Source organism: Siphateles boraxobius, unplaced genomic scaffold, assembly GCF_051911475.1.
Source record: "Siphateles boraxobius isolate OS27281-9 unplaced genomic scaffold, OSU_SipBor_1 42, whole genome shotgun sequence".
NCBI lineage: Eukaryota > Metazoa > Chordata > Actinopteri > Cypriniformes > Leuciscidae > Siphateles > Siphateles boraxobius.
The window spans coordinates 1,724,315-1,742,463 of NW_027509053.1; positions in this window are offsets into that span (position 1 = coordinate 1,724,315).

Here is an 18,149-nt window from a genome sequence, read left to right on the forward strand (position 1 = left end):
TTTTGGGATGTCACAGCTTCCAGACGCTCTCAACACAAATGCTTTGCGCGCTCGTGATTATTTAGCTCCGCCCACACCCGCTCAGTTTTTTCCGGAAAGACTCGGTACAGCCTATCTTTCTTTTATAAATATAATAAAACTAAAGACTTTTTGGAGATATGAAGGATGCAATATTACTCTATAGGAACTCAAGATTAACATGAGATTGACTGAAACTGAGTGTTTCACCCCCCCTTTAAAGAGGCCGGCGGGTCCTCTAAAGGCCTCATTATGCTTCTGCGTCAACTCCAGGGCGTAGCTACGCCGTCACTCCTACGGCGTCATGGCCGTTTTATGGTTCTGCGTCAAGTTGCGTTGCATCGTGGTGCATCTGACCAATCAGAGCGGAGGGGTCGGAGAGGGGTTCGTGGCAACGCAGAGGGGTCTGCGGGGGTACGCCGCCGATTTGACGCAGAAGCATAAAACAGGCCTAACTCTTGTGGGTCGCCACCACTCGCCATACTCGTCCTTAGTGCTGCTGTCTGTGACTCACTCACTGGACAGTCGTCGACCTGACAAAAAACTGCCTAAGGCGCGGGGCTACAGATTATGTGTCCCTAAAGAACCCGCGTATGTAACAGTAGTTCCGCATTACATTAATTAATTTGCATTTATTTTTATACCGTGTATTCTCCGTGTAAATTCATGCACCGAACCTCTTGTCTCTCTTCTCAGGAAGCAATGATGAAGATGAGCAGAAGCATGTCGTCAGACCAAACCCTGCTCTAGAAAGGTGCTATCCAATGATGTTTCTCGTAATAAAGCATTAATCCACATAGCAGAGATTTAATACAGTCATAGATCAGGATTCATGTCTCCTGCATGAGTAATGAATGATTATTGGTCTCTGTGTGTGAAGCTTTTACAGAAGGAAGTACGCTGTGTTTCTACGTCTTTATGATCATCAGAAGGAGTGTGTGGCGCTGATGGAGGATGATGGAGTTTGACACACAGACGGCCAGATTAAACACTAGAAGAGTCTGCTTCAAATGACCAAAAACACTAGATTTGTATTCATCTTAACATTATGTGTTCAGCCTTTTACACAAATGAGCAGGAGTGAGGAAAATATCACCAGATGAAACCACTTTATAAACAAGTGTTCGACCATAATTAGAATCAGTGTTGTAATATGCATTTCAGAGCAATAAAAGGCTTTTAAAAAATATATACTTTTGCAATATTTATTATTTTGTGTGTGTGTGTGTGTGTGTGTGTGTGTGTGTGTGTGTGTGTGTGTGTGTGTGTGTGTGTGTGTGTGTGTGTGTGTGTGAGTGAGTGAGTGAGGTTGTGTGTTGTCTTTTTAACTTTAGGGTGGGGTTCCTCGCAGGAGAATGATCATATATGGGGATCTGAGGCATCTAAACGATTGAACAGCCCTGCTCTAGTAGAAAGGAGTCACTTGCGCTTCAGCCTAGTTAGTGCTCACAGAACAGGACACAAAAATCTGAGGAAAAGGACCCAAGGTCTAGCGAGGACCAAGGAGCAGGACCGGAGCACAGAACGTTTTAATATTTTTATTAGTATAGAATGACTAACGTTTCGACCAGGGTGCGAACTACGGGGGAGCTAGGGGGAGCTCGGCTCCCCTTAATAAGACATGGGCTCCCCTGAAAACGTGATTCATGAAATTTTGGGGGGGTCTCAAAAAATATTGACTGTTTCATTTTTACGTGCAATTTCAGTTTTGTGTAATGTGATCATCGTGGAGAATTATGTCTAAAATAGCAAAATATCATTCATTCATGCATGTATGATGGCGATTTAAACCTAATTCACTTCAATAAAGATAACTGTACATGCTATTCATGAGCATCAAGGTGTGGTGGCGCTGTGGTGCAAATTCCAATCATGGTTAGTAGGCTACATGTTAACTCAAAGATTCGTAGAAAAAATAAAAACTGTGGAGGCCATTGATCTGCGCGCGAAGTCCTTGAAATCCATTCTGTGTTAAGGTAAGGCATGTTGTTCCCAATTATGTTGTGGCTGGGTTGTTATAGGTCTGCGTGACTCTCGTTGTCTTAGGCCAAATAGAACGGAGGAATTATGCGATTCTGTAGCCGTACCGTACTGAGAGTAAGTCTTTGGCAGCTGAGAGACTGAGAAGAGTCAACCGTACTGAGAGTAAGCCTTTGGCACCTGAGAGACTGAGAAGAGTCAACCGTACTGAGAGTAAGCCTTTGGCACCTGAGAAACTGAGAAGAGTCAACCGTACTGAGAGTAAGCCTTTGGCACCTGAGAGACTGAGAAGAGTCAACCGTACTGAGAGTAAGCCTTTGGCACCTGAGAGACTGAGAAGAGTCAACCGTACTGAGAGTAAGCCTTTGGAACCTGAATGTATCGAATAGAATCGAATGTAGCTCTTTAATGAGATCTAGTAATGTAGCTAGTTTTATTTAAGTTACTTATAAGCCATAAGCAATCGTCGATTAAAAGAGTATTTGGGGATGGCAGTTTGCTGTTTGACTTATCAATTTGTGTCGATAAAGTATAATAGGGTGAATCATGTATATAGTGCTTGCATAGTGCATATAATTGTAGCTGTTATGTATCTTTGGAAGTCCTTGAAATTAATAGGTTTCAAAGCGCAGCGCAGCGTTCCGCGTCCTGTCTAAAAGGTGCTTCAGTCCTCGGCGCGTGCAAGTGCACGAACCCCAACCCCCCCCTGTATGTAGATAGATAGATAGCCTATATATACACACACACAAACATATACACAAAAAAAAAGTGTACATGCAGACCCGCTAACAACATGTCTATAATTAACTAAGAATGTGAATTATAAAAAACATGAATTATAGAAAGCATGAAAGGCCCAGTTGCTCATTAAGGCCATTTGGTTCTACTGTGTTAAGAGTGAAAATCCAGAAAGCGTCCCGTTGTAGTAGGGACTTCACTATGTCACCTCCTCGCTGGGAGGGTAGAATTTTTTCAATACCCAAAAATTTTAAGGACGCACTGGAACCATGATTAGCTTGTACATAATGCCTCGCAATTTCATAGTCCATATTTCTGTTACGAATTGCTGCTTTGTGTTCTGCAATGCGTAGTTTGAGGGGGCGTTTAGTCTGACCTACGTACACCAACCCACATGGACATTTCAACATGTAAATCACATGGGTGGTGTTACAATCTTGTATTTTTTACCTGACTGGGGATGGAAAAATTGCTTTGTGTCATTTGAGTTAGAGCAATGGGTGCAGTGCCCACATCTGTAAAAACCCAAAGGGAGGAGCCGGTAACCACGTAGGTTTTGGTGGAGGGCTCATGGTCTTGTGAACCAACCTGTCTCTCAGTGAGCGAGGGCGCTTAAAAGTACTACGTGGCGATTCTGCGCATATAACTGTAAGAGCTGGGTCACTCTGCAAAATGTGCCAATGTTTCTTAATGGCATGTTTTATTTCTCCGCCAATATGGGAGAAATCTGTGGAGAAGCAGAGTCTTTGCCCTGAGGCGCGTTTGGTTTTAACTAGGAGATGTGCTCGTTGCGTCAGTCTGGCTCGTTCAAATAGCTCAAACTCGGCATCACTACTACAGTTCCTTCTAAGCCGTAAAAATTGGCCAATAGGAATATTTTTAAACAGTTGTTTGGGATGATGGCTGTCAGCTCTGATGAGGGTATTCCTACTAAGAGGTTTACGATAAATCAATGTCTCTAAACCTCCTTGAGAATTTTTGTAAATAGTCAGATCCAGAAAGTTAATATTGTCTGTGGAGTAGTCTACTGAAAATATCAGGAAGGGTGTGGTAGAGTTAATATAGGCCATGCATTTATCCAAATCAACCGAAGTCCCCATCCAAATGAAGAAAACATCATCAATATATCTCTTCCAAAGCAGAATCTGGGGGACATAAACCGTGATATAAGATTTTGGCCATATTGCCCATTATTTATTTCCTGCGTGACCTGTAAAGTCACGTCCACAAACCTCTTGCGTATTGTTTGGTCACACCACAAGGTGTCACTGTGGCCTCAATGCTTCAGCACTGCAACTTTGAGATCGATTGCTATGTCTTAGGTAAAACACGCCCCCCTCATTAGCATACATAGCAATAAATGTATACATAAATAAATGCATAAATAAATAAATGTAGACATAAATAAATGTACAAATAAATAAATGTAGACATAAATACATATATACATAATGTGAAAATAAATAAAATTGAAAATAAATAAATGCATAAATAAATAAAAAATAAAAAGAAATGTGGACAAAATATAATTATACATAAATGTGGAAATAAAAGTATAAATAGTCATTTATTTATTTATTTTTACATTTATTCGCATATTTATTTGTTTATTTATTCATTTATCTATTCATTTATTCATTTTTAATTTCTGCAAGTTTGATCCTCCATATACTTTAAGCGAAGAGGAGAGATTCGCGATTGCACTGAACTCGTTTTAAGTGCAGGCATATTCTCTGAGCGAGCCCAGAGAAAAATTTTTTACAAGAGCAGAGTGTATCTGAGAGCGAGCGCCATGTTCCCGCACGTGAGCAGAGAGATTCGCGCTGGCGCATTATATTAATGTACTTTCGCGCTACAATAATGCGCTCTCGACATTTGACAGGAAAATACTTGTATTTACCTGTGTCAGCTGTGTTGTCGATGCCTCGAGAGAAAAGAAAGTGCAGAGCGCGAAAGCACCAAAGTGACTGAAGGATTGCCGTAAAGCAGTATCTGGTCGTACGATGTCGATGTGTATGACATCATTGACATTTTAAAACTTTTTAAAGCAAATAAGTGACTCTAAAAAATCTAACACCATGCAATGAGTAATTTCTTTGCATCTCCTTTCAAATACAACATTCAAATTACTAGACAAAAAATTATATCCTGAGAAAGGTGGATTTTGAGGGGTATAGCTCCGATAGACCTCCATTCATTCTGCACTCGTCCTGTGAGCGCCCTCATATGGAGCCAGAGTGGAACTGCAACCAGTTCAGAAGCCGGAAGTTTACTGAAAGTGAAATTCTCCCCTTATTAGACATTCTCTGGTTTCATGTTGTTTATTTTGTCATTTCTAACAGTCATTGTTCCTCTCTCTGTGTATAAGTAGCCATAATGTTGCCATTGTCTCTTGTGCAGCTTTGTTTGTTGTAACTGCTGTTTGTTGAGTTTTTTGTTTAATGATTTATGTTCAAGTTTATGTTGCCAAGTCTTTGTTTTCTTTTTGTATCTGTTTGAATATGTATCAGAGCTTTAGCAACAAAAAAAAAATCGTTCTGTTATTTTAATTTATATACTATTATTAGAACCGCATCTCCCATATCTACGTGCATCTCGAAGCCGTCCCGCCGGAGGTTTAAATAGCGGAAGTGACGCAGCAGGTTAGAAGCAGCCGTTGGTTGTGTTGACATGGAGGCGATCAAACAAAAGTCTCTCGTCAGCCTGTGCTCCTGTTGTCCGCGGCGAGTGAAAACCTTCCTTTAGTGAACTATGATAATATTTGTCAGAAGTTGCTGATGATCTGGGAGAAATGAGGAGGAAAGCGAGTGTTTTGAGGCTCAGTCTGAATTAGGAGGCGCAGCTGGTGCGCGAGGAGCTGGAGAGCCGGAGGAAACTGCGCCTGCAGCAGGTCAGAGGCATTTAAATATACATATAAACTATAAACACAACTCTGACACACACAACCAGTCCTATCGGTTTAGTTATCGCTTTATATCGAGTGTTGGCTTTGGCTTGAAAACTAGAGCAGGGCTTTTCAAACGCTTAGATGCCTCAGATCCCCATATATGATCATTCTCCTGCGAGGAAACCCATCCTAAAGTTAAAAAGACAACTAACGTTATATATTTATATCTATAAAGACCCAAAGTATACTGTGGAAGAAATACTATAAATGTCTGTAAAATATAATTTGGAAATGTATTTTAGTCCATTAACTTAATGCTCCCCCCCCCACCACACACACTCGCTCACACAGCGGCCTTAATTTGTGGACGGGTAAATTAAGACTAAGACATTTTAAAAGACTAGAAGAATTCCTGCTTAAACTCAAAATCAGTCTTCAAGAACAAAACATATAAAAATATATTTACACTAAAAAACACAAACAAAATAAGGAGCTGATACAACAAAACGGGATGTTTAAAACCCATGTCATTACCTTCCGCCCTGTAAAGGCCAATTTATACTTCTGCGTTGAGTGTGCGCCGTAGTGTACGTCGTAGGCTACGCACGTAGGCGACGCCGTCGTGAGCATTTATACTTCTGCGTTATGTCTGTGTTGTCCTGCAGTTACAGCGCCGAAACGCTAGTTGGCGGGGGAGGGTTGTAATGTTCCACTGTGTTTAGATTCTTCGCGGCTGTTTTGAGTTTAGGCTAGCCGACTACAAGCAATGGCGACTGAAAGAGAGCGGATCATGTTGGAGTTGGAGCTTATTGAGGTGGAAAAGAAGTTAATTTTAGTGAAATTACTAAAACTAAAAGGCAGAAAAGAAAGAAGACGTCGGAGGCGATGGTACGTGCAACCCGTGAATCGGTTGAGGCAGAAGGAGGGTGAATTTTCTATGCTTGTCCGCCCACTGAGAGACATGGACGAGAAAATGCACTTCAGATATTTCCGAATTTCGGCCGGTAAATTTGACGATTTGGTTCGTCGTGTGCAGCCATTTATCGTACATCAGTGTACGCACAGTATGCCTGTAGACATTATGCAGAGACTGGCAATCACCCTTCGAATTTTAGCTTCAGGTGGAAGCCAACAGGCTGTAGCAGCTAGCTACAAACTGTCGTCAAGCACAGTGTCTTCCATAGTGTCCGAGGTATGTAAATCTTTGTGGAAAGCACTGCAGCCAGAGTTTCTTCCCTGTCCTTCAGTCGCCCAATGGGCAAATATTGCTGCTGATTTTTGGCGACTATGGAACTTTCCGAACTGTGTTGGCAGCATAGACGGAAAGCATGTCAACATAAAAGCACCACCGCATGCCGGGAGCGACTACTACAACTACAAGGGCGCACACTCCATTGTTCTGATGGCTACCTGCGATGTAAGATATCGCTTCACCGTGGTGGATGTGGGGGGATACGGACGGGAAAGTGATGGTGGTATCTTCAAGGAGAGCCGATTTGGTTCTAGGCTTCTTGAATACAAACTGAACCTTCCCACACCAGCCAATCTTCCTGGAACAGGAGTCAAAATCCCACAGGTGATAGTTGGTGATGCTGCATTCCCCCTACACAACAACCTCATGCGTCCCTTTCCAGGTATGTCACAGACAAAAATTATTTAATGTAATAGTACTTTGTGTATATGTATATATTCCTGATCACAGCTGCATTGGCAGACAATGATTCCCTATCAATTAATACGGTTTTGTTTTGCTACATAGGGATGAACCTGCCCATGGATAAGCAGACCTACAATTACCGTCACTCCAGAGCCAGACGGGTGATTGAGAATACATTTGGCATTTTGGTTGCAAGGTGGCGAATCCTTGGGCGACCTCTAGAATGTCTGCCAGACAAAGCAGTTGACATTGTGAAAGCTTGTTCTGTTTTACACAACTTCCTGGCCTACACAGATGAGGTCAGCACACCTGTTAGCAGATACATCCCTGCTAATTTCACAGACACTGACACTACAGGGTCACCTCAGCCAGGGGAGTGGTGTCAGGGGACACAAATCTTTTGGAACCACTAGATCCATGTCACCTTTCAAGGGCCCGCTCCACCAGAGCTGCAGTTGGTGTGCGGAATGACCTGATGGCCTTCTTTCAGTCACCCCACGGAATTGTGCCATGGCAGAACAACATAGTGTGTCGTGGTCAACTTGATCAGTAAATTGCACTGGTGTAAAATATATGCACCTGTAAATGACATGCAACCATGTTAATAAAGACCAGTTTTAAAGTCACGTCATTGTTCTACTATTGTTTACAGTAACCTGCAAAATACGATGTGCAAACAGCAGGAATATACATTTTTTTAAAGGGCAAACTATACACACAAATAGTCAAACTATGTACAAGATTGTGCAACATGTAAAGGTGCAATGATCTACAATTATTTATATTAAAAATAGATGAAAAAGAGCAAACACACAAATGGGCAAACTGTACATTAATCTTTATTTGCAGTAACCTGCACAATACGATGTGCAAACAGCAGGAACAGACAATTTTTTAAATAAAAAGTGCAAACTATATACACAAACGGGCATACTATGTACAAGATAGTGCAACATATTAAGGTGCAATGATCTACAATTATTAACAATAAATATAGATAAATAGATGCACAAGAGAAAACTACACAAAAGATAAAAACTATATAACCTGCACATATTGGTGCAAACACAAAATATAAAAAAATGATAACTATATACAAAAATGTACAAAAGATAAAACCTGCACAAATAGGTGCAAACAAGCAAAATATTAATAGATGCAAAAGTGCAAACTATATACACAAATGTACTAACAGACAAATTACTAAAAGATGCAAACTATATACAGATAGTGCACAGAATTAAAAGGTGCAACGTTGTAGAAGTAGGCACAATTGTTTATTTTTCTGCTGCCACTCGAACATGACCTTGGACACATCAAACATTGCCTGCGCCCTGTGCTCCTCCGGCACCCTTCGCAGCATATCAGCAACAGTGTGCCCAAACCGGTCGCTCTCGTCATTTCCTTGACTCAGTCTCTGTCGCAGCTCCACCGCCGTTCCTCCAACTGAGCCTCCATCCGAGCAACCTGCATTTGGATCCAGTCATCTTGTTCCTTCCTCTTCCTTTTCTGTGCCATCCTTGGACTGGGGGACATAGAAGATGGCTGTGGGGACGGAAGAGATGGCTGGGGGGACGGAAGAGATGGCTGGGGGGATGGTGGACTTTGCTGGTGATGGGGGCTACAACTTGGTTGCTTGTCATTGTTGTTGGCTGGAGGTCTCACAACAGAGCTTGAATCACTCCCATCCTGTGATTATGAAAGAAATAGCAAATAGTATAAGTTAGTGTTATATACAAGCTGATGCATTCAGTGTTAATTCACAGATTGACAGAGCTATGAATACTGCATTTTCCTACATTGCAAACGCTATTATATCTGGCTTGCTGATATAATACAACAATAATACAACGTTTATTGTTGTATTATATCAGCAAGCCAGATATAATTACAATCTATTACATATAATATAAATACAACCCATTACATATAATTATTCCACATGCTTTTTGTTTGACAGAGATATTATTTTTGCATAAGTCAATTCTCCATTTACGGCATGGTAGCATTGCTAGTTAAGTTAGCTAACCTAAACACAACAGAGGTTCACAAAGGACGTGCATTATTTACCTTATCGTCAAAGTTTGACTCCGTAAGCCGGTGTTTCACGTGAGGTGCCAGCCAAGAAATAAATAAATAAAACGCCGGGACTTTTTTCCCTCCTGGATCCCCGCTCCTTGTGGCGAGTTTTTTACGGAGGCGAACGTACTTGTCTCGAGAGTTCTTCCATCTCTTCATACAATCCGCTACATCCAAACCGACGTTGGAGGAAATCTCTCTCCACGAATTCATTGCCATTTGGCAGTCTTTGTATTCTGCTGAAGACGAGTCATACAGATGACTGTATTTCCGCACCTCTTCAACCAATCGTTCGTTCACTTGGTCCATTTCCATGTTTCTTTCGCTGAACTTCTGAATTTAAAAATGGCGGGCGGTGCAGAAGAACCTATGAGAAGAACACACTGGAAATGCGTAGGAGGAAACACGATGCTACCAAGCCAACCAATCACAGATCTTGTGGTCCGCGTCGTCGCGACGTGTAGTTACATTTTTGATGAGGTGCGCGTCAGGTTACGGCGAAGGGTACAGCGTATGGTACACGTCTGTGCGTATGCTACGCCGTACCTACTACGCGAACCCGATGCAGAAGTATAAATTGGCCTTAACGTAGACTCGTGAGTTTCTAACGTACACCAATGACTGTTCAGAAAATGGCGGGGGAGGGTTTTCCGGCAGGACAAAGGGAAGAGGGGAGAAGCATACCTCCGCAGAAAACGGCTCTTAAAACATGATCACCCACCAGAAAATGACAAAAATCATTCTTATTGTCTGATAAAATAATGAGTTACAAATTGCAAATATTTGTTCTTTTTTAAGGGATATAGACATTCAATGAGGCACTTTTATCCGACAGCGGAGCATCACTGCACCCTCATTGAACCACCTCAAGTTAAATTAACGTTAATGTTAAATGCATATAAAGAAATGCGATTGAAGAAATAAATGAAATTGCGAGGCATTATGTACAAGCTAATCATGGTTCTAATGAGTCCTTAAAATTTTTGGGTATTGAAAAAATTCTACCCTCCCAGCGAGGAGGTGACATAGTGAAGTCCTTACTACAACGGGACGCTTTCTGGATTTTCACTCTTAACACAGTAGAACCAAATGGCCTTAATGAGGAACTGGGCCTTTCATGCTTTCTATAATTCATGTTTTTTATAATTCACATTCTTAGTTAATTATAGACATGTTGTTAGCGGGTCTGCATGTACACTTTTTTTGTGTATATGTTTGTGTGTGTGTATATATAGGCTATCTATCTATCTACATACAGGGGGGGTTGGGGTTCGTGTACTTGCGCGCGCCTAGGACTGAAGCACCTTTTAGACAGGACGCGGAACGCTGCGCTGCGCTTTGAAACCTATTAATTTCAAGGACTTCCAAAGATACATAACAGCTACAAGTATATGCACTATGCAAGCACTATATACATGATTCACCCTATTATACTTTATCGACACAAATTGATAAGTCAAACAGCAAACTGCAATCCCCAAATACTCTTTTAATCGACGATTGCTTATGGCTTATAAGTAACTTAAATAAAACTAGCTACATTACTAGTTCTCACTAAAGAACTACATTCGATTCTATTCGATACAATCAGGTGCCAAAGGCTTACTCTCAGTACGGTTGACTCTTCTCAGTCTCTCAGGTGCCAAAGGCTTACTCTCAGTACGGTTGACTCTTCTCAGTCTCTCAGGTGCCAAAGGCTTACTCTCAGTACGGTTGACTCTTCTCAGTTTCTCAGGTGCCAAAGGCTTACTCTCAGTACGGTTGACTCTTCTCAGTCTCTCAGGTGCCAAAGGCTTATTCTCCGTACGGTGAACTCTTCTCAGTCTCTCAGGTGCCAAAGGCTTACTCTCAGTACGGTTGACTCTTCTGAGTCTCTCAGGTGCCAAAGGCTTACTCTCAGTACGGTTGACTCTTCTCAGTCTCTCAGGTGCCAAAGGCTTACTCTCAGTACGGTTGACTCTTCTCAGTCTCTCAGGTGCCAAAGGCTTACTCTCAGTACGGTTGGTTCTTCTCAGTACAACAGGTGTAGGAAGCTTACGGCTGTGAAGGAGCGTCAACTGGACAGCAAGTAGGTACTCCACGTACGTTTGGTCTTCCCAATACGTCGGTGCAGTAGGCTTAGGGCTGTGAAGGAGCGTCGACTGGCAGCAGGTAAATCCTCTCAATACAGTTGGTTCTTCTTAGTTCAACAGGTGCAGAAAGCTTACGGCTGTGAAGGAGCATCGACTGGACAGCAAGTAGGTACTCCACGTACGTTTGGTCTTCCCAATACGTCGGTGCAGAAGGCTTGGGGCTGTGAAGGGCGTCGACTGGGCAGCAGGTAACTGGGTTTATTCCCACTCCCAAGAACAGCGAGGATGAGACGAGAATGCACCGGCCTCAGATGGAACACACTCCGAACAGCAGGTAACTGGATTTTCTCCGTCCCCCAGAACAGCATCAATAATGAAGCAGAGTACAACAGGATTTAGATACACAACACTCAGAACAACGGGTACCTGAGGTTTCCTCCGTTCTCCACAACAGCAACGATGAGACAAATGCAGCGGGCTTCAGATGGGACGCACTCAGAACAGCAGGTAACTGGATTTTCCCCGTCCTCCAGAACAGCATCAATGATGAATCAGAATACAACAGGCTTTGGATATTCAACACTCAGAACAGCAGGTAACTGGATTTTCCCTGTTCTCCAGAACAGCATCAATGATGAATCAGAATGCAACAGGCTTTGGATATTCAACACTCAGAACAGCAGGTAACTGGATTTTCCCCGTTCTCCAGAACAGCATCAATGATGAATCAGAATACAGCAGGCTTAAAGTCCGTTTTCACTTAATCTCTTCCTCAGAAAACTCCCGACTGTAACACAAGGCAAGACCGATGGACATGTGACAGAATTCTGTACAGTAAGCATTCAATAACTCCACTTCAACCACACACAGTGGGACACAGCATTAACTCACGTCACTCTCATCCACTCCGTGAAATTTAAGGTCACGGCCAACCTCCTCGCTCTGGACAGCGGGGGTAATTAGACGGAAGAATTCAGCGACTGCAATCACAAATCCTAACAGCTGTCTTCTCATTCAGACATCTGGACTCCGTTTTTTATGTCATTTCTCCTCATATATAATCTTTTTGTGTATAACCCACATATAATACAGCCAGTAGAAGGTTGGTACTTATCTTCACCCCAGTAAGTGGACTCGATAATACTTCATAGATGACTTCGCCCTCTGCCTCTCTGTTCTCCGTCACCCAGTTCTTCGTAGCGGATTCCCTTCCCACGGATCGATCTCGCCAGCCGATTTGTCCCACAGAAATCTCTCACTCTCTCTCAGCAATAAGAAAAGTTTGAACGCCGCAGCAATCCCACCCAACCCACTCAGTCTCTCAAAGTTTTGCTTTTGTCTGTTCCTAAAAGCGACATGTCCCAATCGTCACACAGTCACTTAATGCGCCGCACCTTCTGTCACTTTGCCATCAGCGGCTGCTGTTCCTATGGTAGCGACGCATCTGAGGCCGGCTTGGTGTTCAGTTGAAACCGCTCCGGGCGGAAACATCCCCCCGTGGGCTGTGTAGTTCCGTCTCTAGTTCGTCACCTTGTGACAACTTCACCAAGGATACGGCTCACTTCAGGACTCAAACGGTAAGTAAGAAGGTAAGAGTTCTTCTCAATACAGAATCCTTTCGTCAGTGCACAGTAGTGGGACAATGATTCAAAGGCTTACTTCACCAGCGATGCTGCATACTTCCAGACTCAGACGGTAAGTAGGAAGGTAAGGATTCTTCTCAGTATAGGATACTTTCGTCAGTGCACAGTAGTGAGACAGTGATTGAAAAGCTTACTTCACCAGCGATGCTGCATACTTCTAGACTCAGGCGGTAAGTAGGAAGGTAAGAATTCTTCTCAGTATAGGATACTTTTGTCAGTGCACAGTAGTGAGACAGTGATTTAAAAGCTTACTTCACCAGCAATACTGCATACTTCTAGACTCAGACGGTAAGTAGGAAGGTAAGAATTCTTCTCAGTACAAGATACTTTCGTCAGTGCACAGTAGTGGGAGACGGTGGTTTAAAAGCTTACTTCACCAGCAATGCTGCATACTTCTAGACTCAGACAGTAAGTAGGAAGATAAGGATTTTTCTCAGTATAGAATACTTTCGTCAGTGCACAGTAGGGAAACAATGATTTTAAAAGCTTACTTCACCAGCGATGCTGCATACTTCTAGACTCAGGCGGTAAGTAGGAAGGTAAGGATTCTTCTCAGTATAGGATACTGTCGTCAGTGCACAGTAGTGAGACAGTGATTTAAAAGCTTACTTCACCAGCAATGCTGCATACTTCCAAACTCAGCTGTATCACTCTGGGCTTCTGATGGAGAGCAGATATAATAACTTTTCACAAACGTGTAAGCAGGGGTTGGGGCCGCTTCGAAGTAGACTCAGACGGTAAGTAGGAAGATAAGAATTCTTCTCAGTACATGAAACTTTCGTCAGTGCACAGTAGTGGGAGACGGTGGTTTAAAAGCTTACTTCACCAGCCATGCTGCATACTTCTAGACTCAGACAGTAAGTAGGAAGGTAAGGATTCTTCTCAGTATAAGATACTTTCAGCAGTGCACAGTAGTGAAACAGTGACTTAAAAGCTTTCTTCACCAGCGATGCTGCATACTTCTAGACTCAGACCGTAAGTAGGAAGATAAGGATTTTTCAAAGTATAGAACACTTTCGTCGGTGCACAGTAGTGAGACAGTGGTTTAAAAGCTTACTTCACCAGCGATGCTGCATACTTCCAGACTCAGACGTTAAGTAGGAAGGTAAGGATTCTTCTCAGTATAGAATACTTTCGTCAGTACACAGTAGTGAAACAATGATTTAAAAAAATTACTTCACGAGCGATACTGCATACTTCCAGACTCAGATGGTAAGTAGGAAGGTAAAGGATTCTTCTCAACATAGGATACTGTTCGTCAGTGCAAAGTAGTGAGACAGTGATTTAAAAGCTTACTTCACCAGCGATACTGCATACTTCCAAACTCAGCTGTATCACTCTGGGCTTCTGATGGAGAGCAGATATAATAACTTTTCACAAACGTGTAAGCAGGGGTTGGGGCCGCTTCTCAGTAAAAGCACACCACACTCGTGTTCACTTCAAATCCACAGCCATGAATCAATGTATATAAATAAGGCAAAAACACTGCAATTCACTCACACGATAGGGCTGATCAGAGGCCTCAATCCATTCGTTACACTCCCGTGGGGGATATTTAATCCTCAGTTCCTCCTCAACACACTCTGAAACACATAGCTTCCCCAACAGTCAGATTTACATTCACTGCATCCTCTTCAAGCTTTTCGAATGTTCATAAGATGAAATCAATTCACTTATCTTTCTCTCTTCCCCACATCCAGACAACTTCCCCGAGTAAAGCTTGAGCCCCAAACTGCTCCAAAAACAAAACAGACCACATCCACGTCCCGTTCCCCGAAACCTCTCTGGATAGCCCTTTTATCTTTGGCTTGTGAAGCCGGACACCTGTGTGAACGCCGCTACTCTCTCTCTTGCACCTGCAGTGCATTAGCGCTAATCAGGCCGGGCAATGTTTCTGCCACACCTGGAACTGGAGTGGGATGTGTCGCAAACAAATCGTTCCCTCGAGAAACTCGTGACTCACCAAGAGGGTTCCGCTCACTACGCGTTTTTGTCACCCGTGACATCCCCCCCGCCAATCGGTTCTAGTCCCGAGAACCGGTGTTCTTCAATTCCATTCGCCATACCTCTCAGGAGGCTGTCCTCGGGTGTCCCGCTGAGACCGTCGGGGTGGCGAGGGCGGAGCCACTCTTGCTTCAACTTCAGGGTCCCTCGGGACCACAGACCACCCTACCATGAGTACCTCTGGGGCGGGTGGCGCACTTGGGGCCTCGGCCGCTAGCTGCGAATAGTTCGGACATGGACGGAGCAAGTTTCGATGGAGCACCCGTATCGGTCCTGGTTTCCCCTCGGGTCGTACCGAGTAAACTGGAGCATCAGGCCCTTGTCGTCGTTCCACCGCATATGGCGTCGACTCCCAGCGATCGCGGAGCTTCCCCTTCCCTGAGCGACGGTTGTCCCTTACCAGCACTCGCTCCCCTGGTAACAAAGGGGCCTCTCGGGCAGTCCGGTCGTATAGCCGCTTGTTCTTGGCGGCTGCTGCACTCAGATGATCTGAGACTCGTCGGTAGGCATCGAGCAGTTGGTGGTGGTGCCGATTCACCCAGTCAGTGGTACTATACCCTCTTTCTGCAGCCTCGGTCCCCAGGAGCAAGTCCACAGGTAAGCGGAGATGGCGCCCAAACATAAGGTAGGAAGGAGCATACCCGGTGATACTGTGCACACTATTGTTATAGGCTTGCAACAGAGAGGGGAGACTCTCGGCCCATTGGCCCTGTTGTTCACTCTCTAGGGTCCCCAATAACCCCAACAGGGTCTGGTTCAACCTTTCGCACCCCCGTTACCCTGAGGATGGTATGAGGTCGTATGGGTCTTCCGGCACCCATAAAGGTGGCTCAGCTCTTGGATCACTCGGGACTCAAAATTTGAACCTTGGTCTGAGTGTAGGGTCTCTGGGGAGCCAAAAGGTTGTATCACTGCCCTCCAAAGGGCGCTGGCTGTGGTAACTGTCGTCTGATCTACAGTGGGGATGGCCTAGGCGTATTTAGTTAATAGGTCAGTCATCACCAGGATATTTTGAAATCGATCCGTCGGCCGACCTAAAGTCAGGAAATCGATTCCTATGATGTGCAGAGGTGCTTTGGGCCACAGGGGGACCAATGGGGCTCGGACTTCCTTCCTGCGTTTGAACAACGTACACAGTGGACAACTCTGAACGAACTCCTCAACTTTCTTTTCCATCCTAGGCCAGTAGAAATACCTCCTCAGCAGAGACAGCGTCTTCTCTTGGCCCTGATGGCCAGTATGGGTGTGGAATGCAGTCAATAGCTCCGAGACTTGGCCCTCCGGTACCACCACCTGGTGTACTGTCTCCTGTGTTCGGGGATCTTGCATCGAACGGCAGATTACCCCTTCTCTAAGTCGCAGCCTCTTCCACTGCCTTAGGAGATGTTGTACTCCCACCGTCTGAGCCCGCTTTCCTCTGCTCTCGGCATGTATCCCTGTCTAAGGTACAACGTAACCTGACACAGGTCTGCATCTCCCAGCTGCAGCCTTCTCCACCGCCCGGGGTCCCACCCCCAACTAGACGGAACAGCCCTCAGGGTCCTGGGAGCTTCCACCATTGCCATCAGCAACTCGTCTTCAGGGCCAGGGGTACAAAGGGGTGTTTGGTTGTCCCTCCGGATGACTGGGAGTCTGGACAGGGCGTCCGCATTTACGTGTTCTCTGCCGGGTCGGTATTTAAGCTGTTAATCATAATTTGCTAGTTGTGCCACCCAACGCTGTTCTACTGCCCCCAACTTGGCGGTCTGCAAGTGTACTAATGGATTATTATCCGTAATCACCGTCACCTTGGCTCCCAACAGGTAATCTTTGAACTTCTCCGTCATGGCCCACTTCATTGCCAGTAGTTCGATTTTGAAGGAACTGTAATTTGCCGCGTTCCGCTCTGCGGGATGTACACTTTGACTTGCGTATGCAATCACTCTCTCCACTCCTTGGTGCTCTTGGGCCAACACGGCTCCCAAACCTGCATTGCTGGCGTCAGTGTACAGAAGGAACGGCTGGGTGAAGTCTGCGTAGGCCAAGATAGGGGCCCTCAGAAGTTCCTGCTTGAGGTTCTGGAAGGTGGTCTCACAGGTGGAGTCCCAATGCACTGACGGGGAGCCTTTGCCACGGGGGCAGTCATGGCCTAATGGTAACAGAGTTGGACTGGTGACCCAAAGGTTGCTGGTTCGATTCCAGTACCGGCAGGAATATGACTGAGGTGTCCTTGAGCAAGGCACCTAACCCCCAATCGCTCCCCGGGCGCCACTCAAGGCTGCCCGCTGCTCCGGGTGTGTGTATCCACGTTTGCAGTGTGTGTGTGTGTGTGTGTGTGTGTGTGTGTGTGTGTTCACTACTCACTACTCTGCTCCTAATGTGTGTGCACTTACTTGGATGGGTTAAATGCAGAGGTCAAATTCCAAGTATGGGTTACCATACTTGGCCATCACGTGTCACTTTCACTTTCACGTCCGGAACCAGCAAGGAGTTGGTTCAATGGCCTAGCAAGCCCAGATAATCCTTTTATAAAGCGTCGACAAAATCCCACAAACCCCAGGAACGACCGCACCTGTCTCACTGCCCGGGGTGGCTCCCACCCCTGGACAGCCGCCACCTTCTCCGGGTCGGGGGATATCCCTGCAGCACTGACACGATGTCCCAAGAACTGTACCTCCTTCCGCAATAACTGGCATTTGTCTGGCCTAAGCTTTAGCCCATATTTCTCCATGGCCCTGAACACTTCCTGTGTTCCTCCTCCTCCCTAGGTGGTCCTCCTCCCACCTAGATGGTGCAGGTGAGTGCGGAAGTCAGGGGAGAAGACGATCACATCGTCCAGGTATACCGGCGTTGAGTCGACCAGTTGTCCCCCTAGACAGTGCTGCATCAAGCGCTGAAAGGCCACACGAGCATTGCACAGGCCGAACCGCATCCGGTCCCATTCAAATAACCCAAACGGGGTGGTGAAGGCTGTCTTCTCTCTATCTCGGTCGTCTACCTGCACCTGCCAGTATCCACTCGCCAGGTCCAATGTGGAGTACCACGCCGCTTGTGTGAGACAGGTGAGTGAGTCTTTCTATCCGTGGCAACGG